We start from the raw sequence: 23,224 nt of genomic DNA, 5'->3' as shown, positions 1-23,224 counted from the left end.
AGAATTGAACATACTGACATACTGATTCTTTGAAGAGAAATTTAGAACTCATATCTAACAATTTCTCTTCTTGCATTTCTTTACAGCTCTTTCTCTTCAAACTTCTTTAACATGTCTTGGCTTAGTTGTTCTGCTTGATTTTCCAAAAGAAGAAGCTTCTCTGGATAAGGTGGAGGATAGTTAAGGGAGGTTTGAGTGAGTGCCATTTTTATGAGCCTCTGCACCAATGCATGGATGTATGGTGTGACACAGCACCCGACAAGAATAAGTACGCCCATTATGGCTGCGAGGGAAGTAAGAATTGAGGCTATTATCCTTTTTCATCTACCAATCCACTTTTCTAGCCATCCTGTAAAGGGGTCATTTTCCCCTGAGTTGTTAGCTAACTTATTGGACAGAGCAGTCAGACCTTGCAATTCCTTTGTTATACTTCCATTGGGGCAGTGTAGTTTGGGATAAAAGTACAACATTGAGTTTTAATCATGATGCAAACTCCTCTTCTTTCTGCTAATATCATTTCTAAGTCTATCTTATTTTCCCAAGCCATCTGGCTAGTAGCCCCTAATTGCTCAGCTATTCCTTTAACAGTATCTCTAGTGTAGTTAATAAATCGCTGTTGTTGTAGTAGATGTCATTTATCCAATATACATTTTTATTAATTGTCACCCACCAAAATAACGATTGAAATCCTGCAGCTATTTGATTTCAGGTTTTAAATTGATCTGGTATTCCCCATGGTAGTCCAATTGCATTTAAATAGACATGAGAGTCTAAAGACCCATGAGGGGCTTCTTTCGCTTTACGATGTCTTATTTTTCCTTCCTCTGGTTGATGAAATGCCAAGGTGAAAGGGATAGCCAATTGGACTAAAGCACAAGTGCCGCTCCAGTTATTCGCCAGAGTGTCCAGTAAAGGTCCACCACAATACCACCACACATCTGCTCCGGGATGAACAAGGGCTGACTGATTGATAAGCTCTTGAAAATTCTTAAGCTCACTGCATCCCCTCAGGTCTCCAAGGAATGCTAAGTTTTCTCCCTGTTGTGAGAGATACAAAGTGAACTTAGTGTTGGGAGACGGAAGCTGGATGGCCCTCAGGGGCTGACCTGCAGGGTGCCGGATTTTGAGATATAGCAGAGAGAGAGCATGGCACAACTTGTTACTCCAGGCTGTAGAATCCTGGAAAAGAGCTACTATGCGGCCCACTGCCGGTCTACTGAAGGACCACCCTAGTGGAAAGGGGATAATCTGGGCCTCTGGCCTGCCATGCTCACAAGCATAGCAATTGCTTTTAACAAGTAGACAGAATATTTGATCCATTCCAGCTAGGCATTTGCATCTTGGTATCCTGTCTTAATTGCCAAAGTTTGTTTTAAGTCTTTAACTTCTACAATAGCTATTTTGGTCTTGTTGTTAGATGGAGGAGGAGCAATTGTTCCATTGTGAGAGGTTTTGGAAGAAGGCTTAGAAGAAGGTGCAGGTGGCAGGGGATCAAAGAAATGCATTTCAAAGAATCCAATAGGGTATGTCCCTGAAACCTCAGCCCCCTCATACCATAAAACCGGCTTAAAGAAAGGAACCAGCTTAGAAAAGGGGAAGAACGTTGAGGGTTTGAGATAATAACCTGTATAGGATTGCACTGGTTTAGTTGACAGTTGGCGGAGGGGTGGAGGGGAGCTGTCCCTCTAGTAAAATGAATGTATGGTTTTAGGAAATTACAAAAATCGGTTGAGGCAGTTCATCCTTGCTCTTTAGTGGTCCACAGAACGTTGGACCAATTACAGCATAAAAGCTCTACATCAGGGGTCAAGACTCCTGGTTGACACTGGGGTCTTTATCAAAATCTCCCCAGATTAAATGGTCCCAATTCATGAATGCCCAGTCTGAGGAGAGTCAGGAGAGACAGAGGTCCTTTTCTGAAGTAGAGAGCTGTCTTTGACTTGGCAAGTCCCCACAGGGTATGACAAGGCAAGCATCAAATGCAATAGTTTGCAGTGAAATTGACTTGGTTATATTAATAGTTAGATGGTCAGCAACAGAGTGAGGAAAGAAGAAGGAGTAATAGAATAGATGAAAGAGAGTTAAATTTTTCTTAGCTTTAGTTTGGTAGGCTTTTCCCCTGGAACTATGGCCCACGACTCTGGAGGGGGCGGCACTTTCTTGACTCGGGTGTGATGAGTCCATCCCCTTTCCCCTGTAGGAACAGCAGTCTTGGTGGTTAGCAGCACAAGACAGGTCCTTCCCAGGCTGGCTCGAGTTTTCCTTCTTTCCCACCCTTTGATGAGAACGTGATCCTCAGGCTGGTGCTGGTTTACTGGAAATTCTAGGGGTGGTACAAGTGCTAAAAGACTTTTAGTTTTGAGGGAAAGGAAAGTGGAAGATAAACCAACTATATAATTTCTAAGAAATTAATCTTTTGTTTTAAATGTGGGGACATCAGCAATGGACTTTATAGTCCTTGGTGCCTTCTTACTGAGAAATTTCCTTGAGCACTGATTTTTATTAGTTTTTAGGCCAAAGAAAGCCAAACACCATTTTATATTTGACAATGCATCCTGTATGATTTTTATACCAGATAAGCTAAATTTCACCTTTATATTAGTGTGTTATTAATGGTAAACTTAATTTTAATAAAACCTTGTAGACATATTTATCCAATTTTTAATGTCTGACCATAAGGTAAGATTTGTACAGACTCTTTTTAATCTTTTATAATTTTTGTTAAAGAACAGGTTAGAGAAAAACCTGTTGTGCTTTTATTTTAATGTCCAGTTCACAGAAAAACTGGATGATACCCCTTTAACCTTAGCCTATATGTTTACACACAGGATTTCCTTTACAATTAATGTTTCAAAACCTGCTTGAACCTTTAAAACAAAATATTTTTTAACCTTTTAATGTAGGAAATAATGCACATTCTTATGCCTCCTCATAACCCTTTTACCAAAGATATATTTTACTTTCCTTACACACTTTGCACACAAACTGTGTCTTCAATAGTTTTACGTTCAGGAGGCCTAATTACTTTTAAATTATACAACATTTCTTGCATAAATTCCCTTTTAAAACTTTTTTTTCTCACAACTTTCACAGACACTTCTTTGACATGTCTCAACTTTCTGACTTGTTGCAAACATCCTTTAAACAACCAGTTAATTTATTTTAGGACAAGAATTTACCATACAACATTCCTTTTTACATAAATTCTCCCCCCATCCAGCCTTTTTTTCCTCAAAGATGACAACCACTCTTTTCCAAAGTGAACTTCCTTCATGTCTGTGGACTAGACTGTCTAAGGCCACAAGATCAGAAGTTAGGATAATACATGTTACACTGTTAACTTTCAGCAAACTTTACTTTTGTTGAAAACCTTGTAAGTTTGGGATTTCAATTATTCTTTGCTATTAATAAGACCTCGTTCAGTCTTATTAATAAGACTTATTAAGTCTAACTTAGAATTGGTATAGATGGCTCCTTCCTGATTCTGTAAGTACTTTAAGGCTTGGTTGAGTGCAAACAGCTCGCACATTTGAGCAGACCAATTATTAGGCAATTTTCCTAACTCTGCTTCTACAAGTTTCCTTATCACTTACTGAATACCCATTGCGTCTTTTCCCTCAATCACCCAGGAGGAACCATCTATCCTCCTGTCCTGAAGGGAGTTCCTCCTAGGTCTGGTCGGACCTTTGGGTGGTAATTAAGATTTAGATCCTGATTTAGATTAAAATGTAGGAAACCTGATGGGTTAATTTTTTTTTTTTTTTTTTTTTTTTTTGATTTAGAATAGTTCTGACCTGATGAGGTGTGCTCACAATGAGGGTTCCTCTAAAAGTTACAGTTCTACTTTCTTCTATTAGCAAAGCAGTTGCTGCTACAGATTGAATGCATTTGAGCCATCTGTGGGTTACTAGGTTAAGGAATTTTTATTTGGAAGGCTACAGGTTGTCAGTGGCCTCAGTGCTTTTGGGCTACGCCTTTGTTTACACTGACAACAAGGCGGTATTGGAGTGTTATAGGGTCACGGAGAAGACCTTCAATTATTAATTATAGGTTTTAAATTTACCCTGGCTTTTAAAGGAATACAATACACTCTTTTCTCTTTAATACTTCTATCTCTCTTTCTCTCTCTCTTTGACTCTGTCTCTTTCTCTCTCTTTGACTCCCTCTTTGTCTCTTTCTCTCTCTCTGTCTCCCTCTCTCTCTCTCTCTTTGACTCTGTCTCTTTCTCTTTCTCTCTGACTTCCTCTTCCAGTTTCTCTTTCCTCTTTGCTGGTCTTTCTCTGCCTCTGCCAGCTGCTTATGCTGTTATTTCCACCCCCACCCACTCCCACCCCAACCCTCACCTCCCTGACTCTGTCTCTTTCTCTCTCACTTCCTCTCCCAGTTTCTCTTTCCTCTTTGCTGGTCTTTCCCTGCCTCTGTCAGCTGCTTATACTGTTGTTCTCCCCTCTCCTTCCCCTTTCCCTAGGGGAGGGACCAGCGGGAATGGAGCTACTCTTTCTTCCCCCTAGAAGAAAGGAAAGGGGAGTTCTGAATATTTTTCTTACTACCGGAGGTTTGTGTGAGGTTCAACCCCCTGAAATTTGTGGAAGGCTCAACCCCTCAAACCAGGGATGTCTCACCTTACTGCTCTGGAAGGTTGACCTGTTTCCTCCCTTTCCCCCTCTGAGGGTCCCTTGTACAGTTGCCACTCTTGTTGTCCTCTCTGGCTGCTCCCCCAAGAGAGAATTAGGCCCCTCTTAGTGTTGGCGTGCTGGTATAAATCCCACGACAGGGTCTGCCCTAAGCCATATAAAGTAGCTATGGAACCAGGGAGAGGACCCACTCACTCTGTCCAGCAGTAGGACTTGTCACCATCCACACGAACAACACACAAGTAGGGTTGTTTGTGATCATTCACCTCCACACACATTTAGCCCTCCAGAATTTGACCACCAAGGAAATACTTTACCAGCTCCCACAGCTTCTCCTTCCTTGGTCTGTGCCCAGAGTCGTCGTGGCAGCATGTGAGGATCCTTTAAGCTAGGTTGCTGGCAAGTTTCTTTCCGCATTGCTGGGAGTTCGGGTTATTCCTCCCACTGCCAGTCCTGATTTCAGGGGGCGCAGCACCCTCCTCATGAGAGAGAACCAGAGACCGCCCCCAGAGGGGAACCTAATCCCCAGCGAGCCCTCAAATTGTTATAAAGTTTTGGTGCCACAAAAGAAATAGCACTCGACTATAAAATTTTCTTTTTCATTCTCAGCAAGGCAATGTACTTCTATAGAAGGGTGCGCCCTTACAGAAGGAGCAATAGTGAACACACACTTGGACAAGGGAGGGGAAGGGGTTCTTATCCCTGACTCAAGTAGTGGTGCCTGCTGCTGTGTCGTTCCCCTATTGGCTAGGGTTAGACTGCCCAGGCTAAACTAATTCTGATTGGCTAATTTAAAGAGCGTGACGGGGTGAATGGTTTGTCGGGGAAAATGGTTATGGTAGAGCAGGAAATCAGAATGAGTCAGGGTGTAAAATGAGCGGGTAATCGGAATGAGTGAGGGTGGAGAGGGTAATCGGAATGAGTCAGGGTGAAGCAGGTAATCGAAAAAGGTTGCTTTACAAGGAAGTTAAGTTTAAAAGTAGAAGGCAAAGAATTGAACATACTAACATGCTGATTCTTTGAAGAGAAATTTAGAACTCATTTCTAACAACACCCATTAGAATGGCCAAAAATCCAAGACACAGTACCAAATGCTGGTGAGGATGTGGAGCTACGGAATCTCTCACACATTGCTGGTGAGAATGCAAAATGATACAGCACTTTGGAAGTCAGATAATTTCTTACAAAGCTGAACATGGTCTTACCATCCATTCTAGCAATCATATGCCTTGGTATTTCTCCAAATGGGTTGAAAACTTACAATCCCCCAAAACACCCTCACACTAATGTTTATTGCAGCTGTATCCACAATTGCTCAAACTTGGAAGCAACCAAGATGTCCTTCGATAGGAGAATGGATAAACAAACTGCAGTGCATGCGTACCATGGAATATTACTGGCAATAAAAAAAGTTTTCAAGCCATGGAAAGATATGCATGCACTTTGCTAAGAGAAAGAAGCCAGTTGGAAAAAAGATACATACTGTATGACTGCAACTATATGACACTCTGGAAAAGGCAAAACTATGAAGACAGTTAAAAAGAAAAATCAGTGGTTGCCGCAGGTTTAAGGGGAGGGAGGGATAGAGAAACAGGTTAAACACAGGGGATTTTTAGGGCAGTGAAACTATTCTTTAAGATGCTGTAATGGTGAATACTTGACATTATACATTTGTTAAAACCACAGTACAACATAAAGGGTGAGCCCTAATGTAAACTATGGACTTTGGTTAATAAGAACATATATTGATTCATCAATAGTAACAAATGTACCACCACACTAATATAAGATGTTAATAACAAGTGCAACTGTGGAGGGGGTACAAAGGAAGTTCATGATAATTCTATACTTTCTGCTTGATTTTTCTATAAACCTAAAGTTGCAAGAAAAAATAAAGTCTATTTAAAAACAAAAACAAAACAAAAACGAGAAGAAACCTGTGCAGTCTTAAAATAAAAACCAAACCTAACAAAAGGTGGGGGAGCAGAATTTAACCAGCTGGGGAAAAGGCACGGAGAGTAAGGCACAATGGAATAAAAAAAATATTGCAGGCAGAGGGTGTGGCTAAGCAGGGGCTAAGGCGAGTGATGAGAGAGCTGTTCATGTTCCCAGCATTGCATGGAGTGCAAAGGAATAGTAGGGTGGATAGAGATGCGGCTCACAGGACATTGGACACCATGCTGGGGAGTTCTAATTTTATCCTGGGAGTAACGGGAAGTCACTCAAGGGTTGTAAGAAGGGAGTGACCTGGAGATTTCTGCTTTAGAAAGAGCATTCTTGTCGCATTATGGAGAATCTTTTTTTTTTTTTAACTTTTTTTTTTATTATTATACTTTAAGTTCTAGGGTACATGTGCACAACGTGCAGGTTTGTTACATATGTATACATGTGCCATGTTGGTGTGCTGCACCCATTAACTCATCATTTACGTTAGATATATCTTCTAATGCTATTCCTCCCTCCTCCCCCCTCCCCACAATAGGACCTGGTGTGTGATGTTCCCCTTCCTGTGTCCAAGTGATCTCATTGTTCAATTCCCACCTATGAGTGAGAACATGCGGTATTTGGTTCTCTGTTCTTGCGATAGTTTGCTGAGAATGATGGTGTCCAGCTGCATCCACGTCCCTACAAAGGACACGAACTCATCCTTTTTTATGGCTGCATAGTATTCCATGGTGTATATGTGCCACATCTTCTTAATCCAGTCTGTCACTGATGGACATTTGGGTTGATTCCAAGTCTTTGCTATTGTGAAGAGTGCCGCAGTAAACATAAGTCATAAGTGTGCATGTGTCTTTATAGCAGCATGATTTATAATCCTTTGGGTATATACCCATTAATGGGATGGCTGCGTCAAATGGTATTTCTAGTTCTAGATCCTTGAGGAATCGCCATACTGTTTTCCACAATGGTTGAACTAGTTTACAATCCCACCAACAGTGTAAAAGTGTTCCTATTTCTCCACATCCTCTCCAGCACCTGTCGTTTCCTGACTTTTTAATGATTGCCATTCTAACTGGTGTGAGATGGTATCTCATTGTGGTTTTAATTTGCATTTCTCTGATGGCCAGTGATGACGAGCATTTCAGACTCCCATACAATAATAATGGGAGACTTCAACACCCCATTGTCAACATTAGACAGATTAACGAGACAGAAAGTTAACAAGGATATCCAGGAATTGAACTCAACTCTGCACCAAGTGGACCTGATAGACATCTGCATTATGGGGAATCTTTAGGAAAGTAAACAAGCCTGGAGGCAGGGAAGACTTTAAGAGGCTACTGCAATAGTTCAAGTGCAGGGGGGTGATTGCTTTGCTAGTTACTCTTCATTTAAGCCTCCAGACCCACTCTGCTGTCTCTGCCCTACTCTGTGCAGAGAAACGGTTTTGATCGAGTTTGAGCAATTATGGATAAAACTGCTAGAAACATTCCTGTGAGGATTTTTGTGTGGATGTAAGTTTTCAGCCCATTGGAGAAATACCAAGGAGTATGATTGCTGGAATGTATGATAAGATCACATTCAGCTTTGTAAGAAACAGTCTGTCTTCCAAAGTGCTGTACCTTTTGTACCAGCAATGAATGAGAGATCCTATTGCTCCACACCCTCACCAGCATTTGGTGCTTAGTGCAGGAGGGAGGAGCCTGAGGACTGCATCTCCTGGGCTCCCTTGCCCTTTGGTGTCATTTGGGTTTGACCAGTAGGAGGTACCAACAAGACTAGAAGACAGGAGGAGGAAGGGTTGGTGTTTTATCCCTTCACCCCAACTTCAGTGCTACACAGGCCACAGCCTCTTCCGCATGCTGTCTTTGACCACAGCAACCACTGGGTGGCCACAGCCCATAGCCTCTTCCATTGGCTCTCACTGAGTCTTGGGAACACAGTAACCTCCCACTGCCTCCAGTGCTAGGAGTAGTAAGGGCATCACTCTTCTTGTCATCCAGGTGCCCCACCGCTCCTTGCTTTTCCATTCACCTCGGCTACATTTCTCAAATTGTCTCCTCATTAAAATCTCTTCACTTCACCCATCTGGGATGCATTTAGTTTTCTACCAGGCCTAACAGATACAGTTGTTATAGGAGTTATTAAGAAATTATTTTAGGCAGATAGAGAGGAAAAGGGGTCCGTGGGAAGTTTTTGTTTCTTTTAAAGCAGCTCCAGAAACATTTCTTGTCTAGCAGGAAAGCCCCAGCTCTTAGAGCTGGGCTGGCAAGCTTTGATATGCAAATGCAGACCATTAGAAACTAGGTCCACCCAAACATGGAGATTCCCACCCTTGTCCTCTTGCCCTTGCCCCAACATGTGCCTGTCAACATGGCCACCCCCACATATCCCCATGTGTGTAGAACATCATGGCGCCCTGCATTTGCATATTATAAGGCTAGGGTGGGACGGCCAGTTTTTCCATGGGCTACGTGAACGACATGCCTGGTCAAATCAATCCCCTGAGCCCTGTGCAAGTCAGATACCATCTCCTCCAGCCTACTCATAAGCAGCCACTTTTCAGCAAGCACATTGGGTTTCCTCTCTTGGCTTGGAACCCCCCCTCCTCTGAATGGGGGAGCTTCCTCCTTCTTTTAAGGGAGGAGGCCACTCCTCATATTGTCTTATGCCCAATTTCTGCCTTCAAAGAAAGAAGAAGTAAAAACTAAAAGGCAGAAATGAAATCCACGGGCAAATTTAGCCCGGCGTCACACCCTGGGCCTGGTAGTTAAAGATTGACCCCTGACTAATCAGTTATGTTATCTATAGATTACAAACACTGTATGGAAAAGCACTGTGAAAATCCCTATCCTGTCCTGTTCCATTCTAATTACCGGTGCATGAAGCCCCCAGTCACGTACCCCCTGCTTGCTCAATCAATCATGACCCTCTCACTTGAACCCCCTTAGAGTTGTAAGCCCTTAAGAGGGACAGGAATTGCTCACTGGGGGAGCTCAGTTGTTAGAGACGTGAGTCTTGCCGAATCTCCTGGCCAAATAAAGCCCTTCCTTCTTTAACTCGGTGTCTGAGGGGTTTTGTCTGCAGCTTGTCCTGCTACACTTTCTAACCTATTACACTCAAAGCTCCTTAAAACCACTCTACGTGTGTCCATGTTGTTTTATCTAAATTGGCACGAGACTAAGGACCCTGGTGTTCCTCTAGTCATCGAAGCTGTATCACAGTTGCTTTAACATAAGTGGTGGTAGGAAGAGACACCGGAGACACCTGGAGAGATACTGCTCTTAGGCAATGAACTTGACAAGAACAACGGGGCTTGGACAGAGCAGGGATGAGAGAGAGAAGTACAGGCAGGAAGAAGTTGTGAGTGATTAATGGATTTTTAGCCTAGTCCCCTGGGTCAGTGGTGATGCCATTTACTACCATTATCTTGGAGCTGCTGGTAGATGCTGGAGATGCTGGTAGGTTTAGGACAAACCACAGTTATGGTGACTATAACTTGAATATTAGTAAAAATCGTTTTTTGCTGGCATGTTACTTGTAAAAACATACAGTTCAGTGATTCACTTCAGAGTCAATAACTCTCTAGGCCCATTTAAAAGGCTTTCAAAAACATGTCCTCGATTAAACAACAGATACCACTTATAGACCATGTCTGTTTTCAAGGGTTTCAGAGCAGTAATTAATCAGGCAACTGAAAAAGCAGAGACCTTATCTTTTTATCCAATTAGGAGAAATCTCTGTGAGTTTTGGTCACCAAAACTGTTTGATTTTGTTGAAGTGCAATGTCATGAGTGACTGCTTTTATATCTTAGAAAATATCAATATTTACTTTAAACTTACAGTTAAACTAAAGGAAGACAAAATGGATTAATTAACCATCACAGAATACATGGAGGCTGCGGCTGGGTTGCTACCACACAGCACCATGAATGGGAAAAGAGGCACACGACACTTTATACTCTCCCCAACTGGGAGACGTTTCTGGCTTCCTCTTCGTGTTTTTGATTTTTTGTGTCCCGTCCATTGACCACATGGGATGGGCTTGTTTCCACCTCCATACTTTTGCCCGTAGACGCTAGACCATCTTCTGTCCTTCCTATCCCATGTGAGTTCTTCTCTACCTTAAAAATATGCCAATTAGACAAGGTGCAGTGGCCCACGCCTATAATCCCAGGACTTTCGGAGGCCGAGGCAAGGCAAGCAGATTGCTTGAGGTCAGGAGTTAGAAACCAGCCTGGTCAATATGGTGAAACTCCATCTGCACTAAAACTATGAAAATTAGCCAGGCGTGGTGGTGCACACCTCTAATCCCAGCTATTCAGGAAGCCTGAGTAGACCGAGGCATGAGAATCACTTGAACCCAGCAAGCACAGGTTGCCATGAACCAAGATTGCGCCACTGCACTCCAGCTCGGGTGACAGAGCAAGACTCCAACTCAAAAAAAAAATTAAAAAGCCAAGTAGGCCAGGCATGGTGGCTCACGCGTGTAATCACAGAACTTTGAGAGACCAAGGCAGACAGATCACTTCAGTCCAGTTCAAGACCGGCCTGGGCAACACGGCGAAAACCGGTCTCTACAAAAAATACCAAAAAAATTAGCCAGGTGTGGTGGCGCATGCCTGTAGTGCCAACTGCTTGGGAGGCTGAGGTGGGAGTTTGAGGCTGCAGTGAGCTGTGATCGTACCACTGCACTCTAGTGGGGAGCTGGCCTCTTCTCCCAAAGGAGCCAATCAAGTTAAATGCTCTTCTTTTTAACACCCAAGGACGGGCACATACAGTGGAGTTCTGGTCTGGGTGGGTAGAGGGAGGGCTTTCTGATGAGAGGAAAAATGCTAGATCTGATTCTGAGGGTGTGCTGGTGGCAGTGGGAGTGATGGGAGGGAAGATATGGCCCCAGGCTTAGGGACATCCAGGCCAGGACTGGACTGCACTGAGAACCAGGGACACAACTTTGGATCTATGCAACTTATTCCCAAATAGTTCAGAAAAATTTATATATATGAATATACGTATATATGTGTGTACACATACCTACATATATGTATACGTAAAAAGAGGAGAGAGAAATCTGAGCCCAGGAGGTCAAGGCTGCAGTGAGCTATGATTGTACCACTGCACTGTAGCCTGGGTGACAGAGTGAGACCCCATCTCAAAAAAAAATATATATATGTCAAGTACCAGTTCCAGGAAAACCCTGCCAGATTGAGTTTTCTTCCTTTACTCAGCACCAAAAGAGCCATTCTCATACTTAATGTGAACTACCAGGATCTTCAAGTATTTCAATCATTATCATCTAACAAAGTCAGCTGTAAGCTACTTGTTGCCCCATTTTCCAACTGATTTCCACAAGACAGCACAGATTCACTGAGGTTCAGGCCTGGAAGAGATGGCAGAGGCCATGGAGTCTAAGTGGCTTTACCAATGAAAAGACTGCCAGACGCGGTGGCTCACGCCTGTAATCCCAGCACTTTGGGAAGTCGAGGCAGGCAGATCACTTGAGGTCAGGAGTTTTGAGACCAGCCTGGCCAACATGGCGAAACCCCATCTCTACTAAAAATACAAAGATTAGCCAGGCATGGTGGCACGTGCCTGTAATCCCAGCTACTTGGGAGGCTGAGGCAGGAGAAACGCTTCAACCCAGGAGGCAGAGGTGAGCCAAGATCATGCCACTGAACTGCAGCCTGGGTGACAGAGTGTGACTCTGTCTCAAAAAAAAAAAAAAAAAAAGACCAAGGCGCTTAGTGTTTGGTGGAGCCAGAAGAAGGACTCACCCTTCTGACTCTCGGTTCAAAGCTCTTTCCATCTGTATGAGAAGTTGCCTGAGTCTGTACTTTTGGTTTCTAGTCCACCTCTTCCTTAGTAGAACAGATCCATCCTAGAGAAATTCCAGGGAGCAAAATGGAGTAAAAACAAAAAACACCATGCCTACTTGAAATAAAGGTGCACTACAGTTTCTACTAGATAGAATAAAAATATTAAAAGAGGCAACTAATCTAAAAAAAAAAAAAACCCCATACAAACAAAATCCACTTCCTTTTGTATCATAAAAAACAAAACATTCTTACTGAGAAGTATAGAGAAGAAAATTAAATTAACCCATAATCGCATCTCCCACAGACTTATTAGCATTTTACTCTATTTCCTTGAAGGATTTTTTTTAATCCATGCATGACCAAAAAATGTAACTTTATATATATAAAGAAAAAAAGTAACATCTCAATTTTGGAAATCGATAACATATTTAAAAAATTACTGCACTGTACTCAAAAAGTTATGAAATAGACGGATGGAAAAGAAAAAGATAACATCTCACAGTTTCAGGGATGAGATGTAGGTACATCGGTTTTCTGCAAAGGAAGGATGGATTAAGAGAAGAGGCTTGCTAATATGTAGGGACTCATATGGGATTCTGGAAAGGTGTCCTTTCAGTATGGGGTGGTCGCTCCGGTGTTCCAGGAGCACATGGCTGTGTCTGGTCATTGAACGTTCCCAGGGCTTGTGGGCCATTTGGACAGCAGCCAGCGACAGCAGCCAGCAGATGGGCAGCTAATAGCCTTCCTTCTCCAGTGGCCCAGTGCCAGGGGACCATTACCCACACCTGAGTCTCCCAGCAGCTGGAGAAAAGGCAGGTCATCCCATTGCTCTGCGGACTCAGTTTGGGTCAGAGACAAGGACAGGCTCAACAGTAGGTCAAAGTGAGGCACTGACTTGGCTAAGAGGGTCTCTGTGTTCTCATCTGTAAAAACATGACTCAAGAAAGGAACTGCTAAGCCAATCATCCAGAACACTAAAAATAGAATTTTCTACTGAGTCCTAAGCCAGAGCCAGGTCCTGGGCAAGTATGCTTTATATCCAAAACACAGTGTCCCCAGGCTGAAGGAAGTGATGGATCCCAGTAACACAGATTTCATTGAGTTGGGGAGCATGGGCTGACGCAGCAGTTGAGCTCCTCCCCGCTCCTGGTGACCCCAGGGGTAGGAGTAGGGGACTCACCCATGTCAGGAATAGTTCCAGTTCGCCTGATGAGGAGGCAATATGGGGTCATGACTAAGAGTAGCGACTCTGGCATCTGACCGTCTGGATTCAAATCCCAGCTCTACTTCCTGTAACACTGGGAGAAGTTCTTTAATTTCTCTTTGCCTCTATTTCCCATCTGTAGAATGGGGATAATTAAAAGTACTCGTGGTTATTGTCACAGGGTTGTTGTCACCATTAAAAATGATAATGTGTGTAAAGTGTTTGGCAAGGTACCTGGAGCTAAATGCTCTATAATTTCTAGCTATTACAGTAATTAGAGGTCACCCTCACCCACATACCATCCATGTTCTCCTTCTCTCAGCATGTGCACATGCGCGCGCGTGCGCGCGCGCGCGCACACACACACACACACACACACACACACACACACACACACACAATAATGTCCCCGAACCCCATGAGAAGGCTGATCCGCCAGGCACAGCCATCTCCCACAGAGCACTCTGGGATCCAGGGCACAAACTGCAGCACTGGGGGAAGAGAGGCCCTCCCGGGTCTCAACTGCTGTTCTGATGCCTACAGTTTCACAAAACCCTCCACGCACATAGGAACTTCAGGGTTTGCGCTCAGTCTCTCTCTTTCATTTCTACTGAATCTCAACCGAGTCCTTCTTTCATGTGACACCTCTGAGCAGCTCTCATGGCTCCTCTGTGTGAATTGGAAAAGATGCTCATATCACCCAAGCAAATGCAACCCAGTGGCCAGATGTCAGCCCACTTGCCCCTTTGGCCAGGCCCTCTTGTACTCTGAACACCTGGACTTTGTGGCCTGAATGGCAGAATGGAGCCTATGACATGGCCTCCCCTTCATTCCTCTTCTCTTCCTCTCTCCCTCTTCAGCACCCTACCCAGAATGACTTCTCCCTGAACCCCCTCCTGAAACAATATCAACAAAAAGCCTTAATGTGTATCAGCTCATGCAAATAGATATTTGGGTGGGAGTAGGGAATATCATTCGTCTACACATGAGAATTATCTAGAATGTCAGTTAGGGACCAGCCAGAATACCCTACTAATACATGGTTATCTTATTTAATCCACCAGGCACCCTCATGAGCAACTTTTATTATCTCCATTTTAAAGATGGGAAAACTAAAGGCCAGAGAGGTTAAGTGACCTACCCAATGTCACACAGTGTAAGTAATGAGGAACATCAAACCCAGGTCTGTTTTACTGCAAAATCTACCCTCATAACCACTAGTCAGGTTCATCATAGCTGATGTGATCCAACTTCCCAATGGTTAAAACAAGAGCTACTCAAAGCAATCAAATATTAAGATGTAATCAGATATTATCAAAGCAGTTATACAAAGAATACTGTGAAGTAAATAAAAAAGGAATCAATATATTTATCAAAAGTGATCAAAGTGTAATTATGATGGGTAATCAAATCAATCAAGTACTAATATGCATTAGCATTTTCAACATCTAATTATAGAGCACATAATCAAAATATAATGGTGACAAGGGTAATAACAGTCACTCTTTAAAATTGCTCATCTAAAAATTCAACATTCTTATCCAACCAGAGCCAAATCCAAACTCTAATAAATCTGATGGGCATCACTCAGAATCCTTCTCTGGTCCCACGAGGACCCCTCTAATTAGAGTGCTCATATCGTTTATCCTTTGCATTTTGAAACTGAAAGAGGACTGTATTAATAATTACATCAGATCAGTCGGTACAGGCAGATACAGACATATGAACACCTTACCTGTAATAAGCTCTGTTCCCAAAATTTAAAAAAATTGAATCCAAATTTTAAAAAAATAATTATTAAGTCCATATTTTGTGTGGAACCAATGCTAGATATTAGAAATATAATTAGCAGCAAATTATCATTTCAGGTTTCATATTTTCTGTTAGGAAACACAGACAAGTAGATCTTAGAAAGTTAAGCTGCAATGCAATAAACTTCACAGTGGGGACAAAACAGAATGCTGTGGAAGCACATAGAGAGAGAATTGTTGCAGTTATCTATTGCTGCACAAAATACCATCCAAAAACGTAGTGGCTCAAAGCAATAGCAATTTTCTTATATCTCATCAATGTTGTGGGTCACAAATTCAGGCAGGGTTCAGCTGGGTGATTTTTGTGTTAACCATGGCGTCAATGGGAGTCACTCAGTGTCATCCATTTTGTGGGTGAGCTGGTCTGGAGAGTACAAGATAACCCAGTTACATGTCTTGCTCCCTGGCAGAGATGGCTGGAATGCTGGATCTAATTGGAATTGTCCCCTAGAACACCTACGTATGGTCTCTCTACCATGGTGGCCTTGGGTACTTGGATTTCTTACACAGCAGCTCAGGACTCCAAAAGTGAGTGTTCCAGCAAATAAGGTGGAAGTTGCATGACCTTTGATGACCTGGCTTTAGAAGTCACACCATTTCGCTTCCACCATACTTTATTGGTTGAAGCAGTCATGAGTACATGTCAAGCAGATGTGACATAGTTTCTACCTCTTTGGAGTGAGTGTCAAATAACTTGCAGCTTTATTTATTGACTCAAGAACCAAAGCCAGGTTTTGAGGATAGAGGCAGGATTCTAGAGCTGAAGGATGACTAGGAATTAGCTCACAGAGAGAGGGGAAAAGGATAGGTGGAGTTTTGCAAGGGTCCCCAAGATGAAAGAGGCCATGGATTGTTTAGGAAAGTGAAAGTGGTGAAGCAGGGTGTGTAAGGAGAATGGAGAAAGAATTTGCACTGAACAAATGCGTGAGATGATGATACCGAATTCAAAATCTGGCGATGTTTGAGTTCAGGATCTGGCACAAAAAAGATGTTCAATAAATAAGAATGAATGAACAAATGAATGAAAGAATAAGCAGAGTGAAAAGAGAAGATGGTCTAACATAATGCTTTCAGACTTCTTTTTTTTTTTTTTTTTTTGAGATGGAGTCTCACTCTGCACTCATCGCCCAGGCTATAGTGCAGTGGTGCGATCTCGGCTCACTGCAATCTCTGCCTCCTGGGTTCAAGCTATTCTCCTGCCTCAGCCTCCCAAGTAGCTGGGATTACAGGTACCCAACACCATGCCCAGCTAATTTTTTTGTATTTTTAGTAGAGACGGGGTTTTGCCATGTTGTCCAGGCTGGTTTCGAACTCCTTACCTCAAGTGATCCACCCTCCTCGGCCTCCCAAAGTGCTGGCATTACAGGCGTAAGCCACTGTGCCTGGCCTGGACTTTCTTTAACAGAAACCTTAGGAAGTAATACCTGTTGTATTTTTTATGTGTATAGTTGTGATAGATTACATCACAGCCTAATACACAAAAGCACATACACACACTTATATGTGTTAAAGTTTCAAGAAATAATATTAACCTGTATTATGGGTAATACACTCTGACATCCAATCTTTTCTCTTCAATTCTATTTCATTATTTTCCAAATGCAGGTCATAATTCACGGAATTGGTTCAAGGCTCACCAAGGCTTTGAGACTCACAGTTTGAAAGACACTGGTCTAAAAGAAAGAGCAAAGCTTAGAGACATGAGGGTCATGTTAAGTCCTGATTCCATTCCTTGTGATTTGAGCAAGACACACTTACCTACTTAGTTCCATAATATGTATTTCACAAAGTTGTTTTGAGGTAAACAAAAGATGCAAAAATGTCACTGAAATCTACAGAGCATAAAGCATAAAAGTGTCCTTTATTTTCTTTCTTTCTTTTTTTAACATCCCGCAGAACTGACTTTCTGTGAGCATCATGATTTTCAAGCAGGGGATGGGGCTAGCGTGTCTCCAGGAACTGGACGTCGGGAGAGCGGACAGCCAGTTATTCTCTTCGCCTGTCAGGCCAATTCCCCACCCTTCTCTTCCTCTCCCCTTCTCTTTGGATTGCATCACCCAATCTGCTTGATCTTTGGCTTCCATTTCTATTTGACCACTGGGTGGCACCAGCGGGAAATCAAAGGACAGGAAGAAAAAGACACTGGAGTGCTGAATCCTCTGTTTCCTCCTCACCTGGCCACATCTTGGCAGTGGCTGCACTCTAATATGACCACAGCTCCTGCCTTCCCAATTCTGTAACATCAACCCCCACCCCAGCTTCATCAGGCCTGGGGAAGCACTAGCCCCACTGTGGCTAAACCTGGAGCGCTTCATACTCCCACTCCTCTCAGTAAATAACCTCGTCACTAAACCCTTTTCCATGAGACCCTCTGAGAGTGCCAGATGTCCCCTATGTGATCTGACTGACCCAAGAGGTCACATGAAAATGGGCCTAGGACCCTTTGTATTTGTGGACATGGGAACCAAGAGAGAGAATCAACAGGCTGGGATGACATCATCATTGGGCATTCTAGACCTTCAAAAGCGTGTTTATCCTTCAGGTCATCCTACACTGACTATGATGTCAAAGCCAAAGGTTAAGTCCTGCTTCTCTCAAAACTCCCAAATCTCTCCCACCTCTGAACTATTACCTAAAATTCCTTTAACCAAAGACCAAGTGTTTAACTGGGTAAACAGGTAAACAGACATTAAAAACTTTTAAATATGAACTTCTTCCAGAGGAAACACATTGAAGTGAACATGTTCTGGTTTCAGTTGGGGTGAAACCTCTCGTCTCGGTGCTTTTGCTCCCTGAATGATCATGACCTTGAGAAGGATGTGTGTGTGTGTGTGTGTGTGTGTGTGTGTGTGTGTGTGTCAGGGGGGTGGGTGCTGTCGGACAAGGGATAAGAAGAGACACTGTGATGTTGTGATATAATAAGAAATACATATATTGGTCTTTCTTTCCTGGCACACAGCTCCTAAAACCCTTGGAATCTGGGAAGAAATAAGGGTTTATTTGTGTGCTAAGGAGGTGACGGATGGCTGGGAGCTCCTGGATTGCTTTGGGATGGGGGCTAGTTGGATGGGAACCAACCACGTGATTAGAGGGCTTTCAGCCCCATCCCCAGACCTCGGAGGAGGAGAGAGTGGCTAAAGGTTGAGATGATCATCAAGGGCCAGTGATTTAACCAGTCATGTCTAAGTGATGAAGCCTCTATAAAAACCCAAAAGGACAGGATTCTGAGAGTTTACAGGTTGCTGAAACATGTGGAGGTGGTGGAGGGTGGTGCATCCAGAGAGCGCGTGGGAGAGCTGTGCCCCTACCTCTATGACTTGTCCCACGCATCTCTTCCATCTGGCTGGTCCTGAGATGTATCTGTTGGGACTCACAAAACAGTGCCCCGAAGTATGGTGTTCTGGCCTGCTGAGTGCTTTGAACTACAGGAGAATCTCTCTGACCTCCCGGTCCCTTGCCTCTCACCTCTCATTCCCTCCCAAGGCCCTCTTGAAGCACCAAGAGATGTTTTCTCTGCAATTTCCCGTATCTGACTAAGGGAAGTTCCTTCATTATGGATGTAGTTGCTGTGAACCTCCTCCCTGATATCTTCATTAACCAGAGAAGATTAATTCACACAGCAGGAGATGAGACTAGACGACTCAACTCCCAGGACACAAGGCCTGGACAGACTTTTCACCTATTCTTCTGAGGGCGGCTACCTGCGAGATTTTATCTGCACAATAAGACAATCTTTATTCACAACGCAGTCTCTCCCCTCACCCTCCGATAGCTTTTCACCACCACCCTCCAGGAACCTCCAAGTTTCGATTTCTCTGTAGTTCAAACTGCTATTTAAGCTTCAAGTATCTCGCCCTTTTTTGAATCTCATACTTTGAGATTCTCCCATGCATATGCATTATAAATTTGCGTGCCTTTTCTCCTGTTCATTTATCTACTGTCAGTTGATTTTCATAGATTCAACTTATCAAACCTTCAGAGAACAGAGGAGAAGTTTAAAACTCCCATACAAGTCCTTTTATAATAAATGGGTAATACTAAGTAAATCACTTTCCTGAGTTCTGTGAGTAGTGGTAGCAAATGATCAAACTTCAGGAGGGGGTCATGGGGACCTCTGATTTATAGCCAGTAGGTCAGAAACACAGGTAACAGGCCAGGCACGGTGGCTCATGCCTGGAATCCCAGCACTTTGGGAGGCCAAGGTGGGTGATTCACGAGATCAGGAGTTCAAGACCAACCTGGCCAAGAGACCAGCCTGGCCAATATGGTGAAACCCCGTCTCTACTAAAAATACAAAAATTAGCTGGGCATGGTGGCGTGTGCCTGTAATCCCAGCTACTCGGGAGGCTGAGGAAGGAGAATTGCTTGAACCAGGGAGGTGGATGTTGCAGTGAGCCGAGATTGTGCCATTGCACTCCAGCCTGGGTGACAGAGCAAGACTGTCTCAAAAAGGAAAGAGAGAGAGAGAGAAAGGAAGAAAGAAAGAAAGTGAGAGAGAGAGAGAGAGAGAGAGAGAAAGAAAGAAGGAAGGAAGGAAGGAAAGAAAGAAAGAAGGAAAGAAAGAAAGAAAGAAAGAAAGAAAGAAAGAAAGAAAGAAAGAAAGAAAGAAAGAAAGAAAGAAAGAAAGAAAGAAAGAAAGAAAGAAAGGAAGAAAGAGAAAAAAGAAAGAAAGGAGGGAGGGAGGGAGAGAGGGAGGAAGAAAAGAAAGGAAGAAAGGAAGAAAGAAAGGACGGAAGGAAGAAGGAAAGAAAGAAAGAGAGAGAAAGAAAGAAAGAAAGAAAGAAAGAAAGAAAGAAAGAAAGAAAGAAAGAAAGAAAGAAAGAAAGAAAGAAAGAAAGAAAGAAAGAAAGAAAGAGGGGAGGGAGGGAAGGAAGGAGGGAAGGAAGGAAGAAAGGAAAGAAGGAAGGAAGGAAGGAAGCAAGCAAGCACAGGTAACAACTTGGACTTGTGTCTGAAGTGAGGGCAGTCTTGTGGGACTGAGCCCCTAACCTGTGGGATCTGACACGATTTCCAGGTGGACATCATCCTTTCTCTTGGTTCCTTTTTTTTTTTTTTTCTTTTGAGCCAGGGTCTTGCTCTGTCACCCAGGCTGGAGTGCACTGGCACCATCATAGCTCACTGCAGCCTCAACTCCCCAGGTTCAAGCGATTCTGCCACTTTAGCCTCCCAAGTAGCTGGGGCCACAGGTGCATATCATCACACCTGGCTAATTTTTAAAAAAATTTTTTGTAGAAACAGGATCTTGCTATGTTGCCCAGGCTGGTCTTGAACTCCTGGGCTTAAGCAATTCTCCCACCTCAGCCTCCCAAAGTGCTGGGATTACGGGCTTGAGCCACCATGCCCAGTCAATAGCATCAAATTGAGTTACATTGTATGACAATTAAGTCAGTGTCTTCCACAAAGTGGAGAATTGCATGGTGTGGAGGGAAGGCCCATACATTTTGGTGACCAGAATTGCGACAGTATAGGAGAGGAAAAGTTTTTTTTTCCCAGCAAGCATTGATGACACAAAGATATCAAAGCGAAACTAGACTCTGGGAAGACAACCAGACGATGATACAACTCTGCCTCCTACCCAGGTAATCTTCTCATCTGTGAGGATATGGAACTCCAACCTCTTCCTGGACACCTGATGATCCCCTTGTGATGGGCTTGGAGTCTTGAAACAGAACTATGAGCTCATCTCATATCCCAATCCAGCAGCATGGAAACCTCAGACTGTAAGGCCCAAGACTGGCACTTCTTCTTTCCCAATCCTTTTCTTTCTCTCTCTCCTTTCTTTTCTCCCTTAATTCCTTCTTCCTTCCTCCCAGGATTTACACTATTACCTTTTAGGCAAAACATCCTGAATATGTAGAATAAACTAATTAAGTCAATTTCCCAACTGTTATTTGTTAAGCCTATGCAAGATCTCAAATTTTAGTTATTTGTATACCTACTATGCAATTTTTTCTATTCTGTGGGCCACCAATATTCTTTTCTCTAAGTCAACTAATTCTTTAACTTAAACCCTGTTTGAGTTTCATCCTGGCTGGTTGTGATGTCTCACACCTATGACCCCAGCGCTTTGGGAGGCCAAGGCGGGTGGATCACTTGAGCTCAGGAGTTCGAGACCAAGCTAGCCAACATGGTGAAACCTTGTCTTTACTAAAAACACAAAAATTAGCCAAGCATGATGGCATGCACCTGTAATCCCAGCTACTCAGGAGACTGAGGTGGGAGGATCACTTGAACCTGGGAGGCAGAGGTTGCAGTGAGTCGAGATCACCCCACTGTTCTCCAGCCTGGGCAACACAGCAAGTCTCTGTCTTTTAAAAAAAAAAAAAAAAAAAAAAAAAAAAACCCTTTATCCTAAATACAACACATCAGTAAAATAACAGATTTGGTTAGCTTGTATTTTTTCTTATTACACATTAAAATAAATATATTAAATATATTTCTAAAAAGTATAATACTGTCAATATATAAAAAGAAAAATATTTGTTGTGTGCTACTTAAAATCACCTCACTTATCACAGATGGTGCATATGCCACACTTTAGAATTTTTTAGGAGTACAAGCACAATCCTTGCTGTCACAAAGCTTTACATCTGGTAACAGATAAAGGGAGAGGAAGATTTCACAGCAGCTAGATACATGGTGAAAAGGCAGACTATAGTTAAATCCCAAAGCGTGAGGCCAAGGCAGGAAAGAAAATGAGAGATCAGAAAAATAGAGACGCCAGCAGGGGAAAGAAGGGCTGACAGGCCAGGAAGGATGAATCCATGCTAAATGTATTGATGTAGAGGTTACATTTAAATCTCCAAAGCCTCCCCAAAGCTACAGGACAAATGGCCAATTTCTCAGCACATCTGCCCCCTCATGACTGACCTCTGACCATCCTTGTGGGCTAATCTCCCAGCATATTCCTAGACAGTCTCTTTTGTAAACTGCTTATTCTTCCCAAAATTCACCATCTTCTCCCTCCACAGTACATCCACTCACATTCCTCCCCTTACCTAGAAAACTCTCCAACACTTCTGGTTTTTTTGGCCAATTTCTTTATTATTATTATTATTATTATTATTATTAATTATTATTATTTTAGTAGAGATGGGGTGTCATTATGTTGCCCAGGCTGACCTAAAACTCCTGTCCTCAAGAGATCCTCCCACCTTGGCATCCCAGTGTGCTGGGATTATGGGAATGAGCCACTGCACCCAGCCCTTATGGCCAATTTCTTTCTTTCTTTCTTTTTTTTTTTTTTTTTTGAGATGGAGTTTTGCTCTTGTTGCCCAGGCTGGAGTACAATGGTTTGATCTTGGCTCACTGCAACCTCCGCCTCCTGGGTTCAAGCAATTCTCCTGCCTCGGCCTCCCAATAAGCTGAGATTACAGGCATGCACTACCACACCTAGCTAATTTTTGTATTTTTAGCAGAGGCAGGGTTTCTCCATGTTGGTCAGGCTGGCCTTGAACTCCCGACCTCAGGTGATCCACTTGCCTTAGCCTCCCAAAGTGCTGAGATTACAGGTGTGAGCCACCATGCCCAGCCTGGCCAATTTCTTTTCTTTTCTTTTTCTTTCTTTTTTTTTTTTTTTTTTTTTTTTTAGACAGGTTCTCTGTCACCCAGGCTGGAGTGCAGTGGCATGATCTTAGCTCACTGGAGTGTTGACTCCCAGGCTCAAGCAATCCTCCTGTCTTAGCCATCCGAGTAACTGGGACTACAGGCATGCATCACCATGTCTGGCTAATTTTAAAATTTTTTTTGAGAGATAAAGTCTCACTGTGTTGCCCAGGCTGGTCTCTAATTCCTGGGCCCAATCAATCCTCCCAC

General features: G+C 43.1%; 1 long non-coding RNA gene across 1 annotated transcript in view; it reads left to right on the top strand.

The window, feature by feature from the left end:
- LOC135970786 (uncharacterized) overlaps positions 1-21,280 on the top strand; it is a 94,559-nt gene extending 73,279 nt beyond the window's left edge. Inside the window, exon 2 of the long non-coding RNA XR_010586638.1 lies at positions 20,989-21,280. This is a non-coding gene — a long non-coding RNA (uncharacterized lncRNA). The remainder of the gene's footprint in view (positions 1-20,988) is intronic.
- The last annotated feature ends 1,944 nt before the right edge of the window (positions 21,281-23,224 follow it).

The sequence above is a fragment of the Macaca fascicularis genome, chromosome 5 (assembly GCF_037993035.2).
Source record: "Macaca fascicularis isolate 582-1 chromosome 5, T2T-MFA8v1.1".
Taxonomy (NCBI): Eukaryota; Metazoa; Chordata; class Mammalia; order Primates; family Cercopithecidae; genus Macaca; species Macaca fascicularis.
This window is presented reverse-complemented; position numbering and strand designations above follow the sequence as displayed.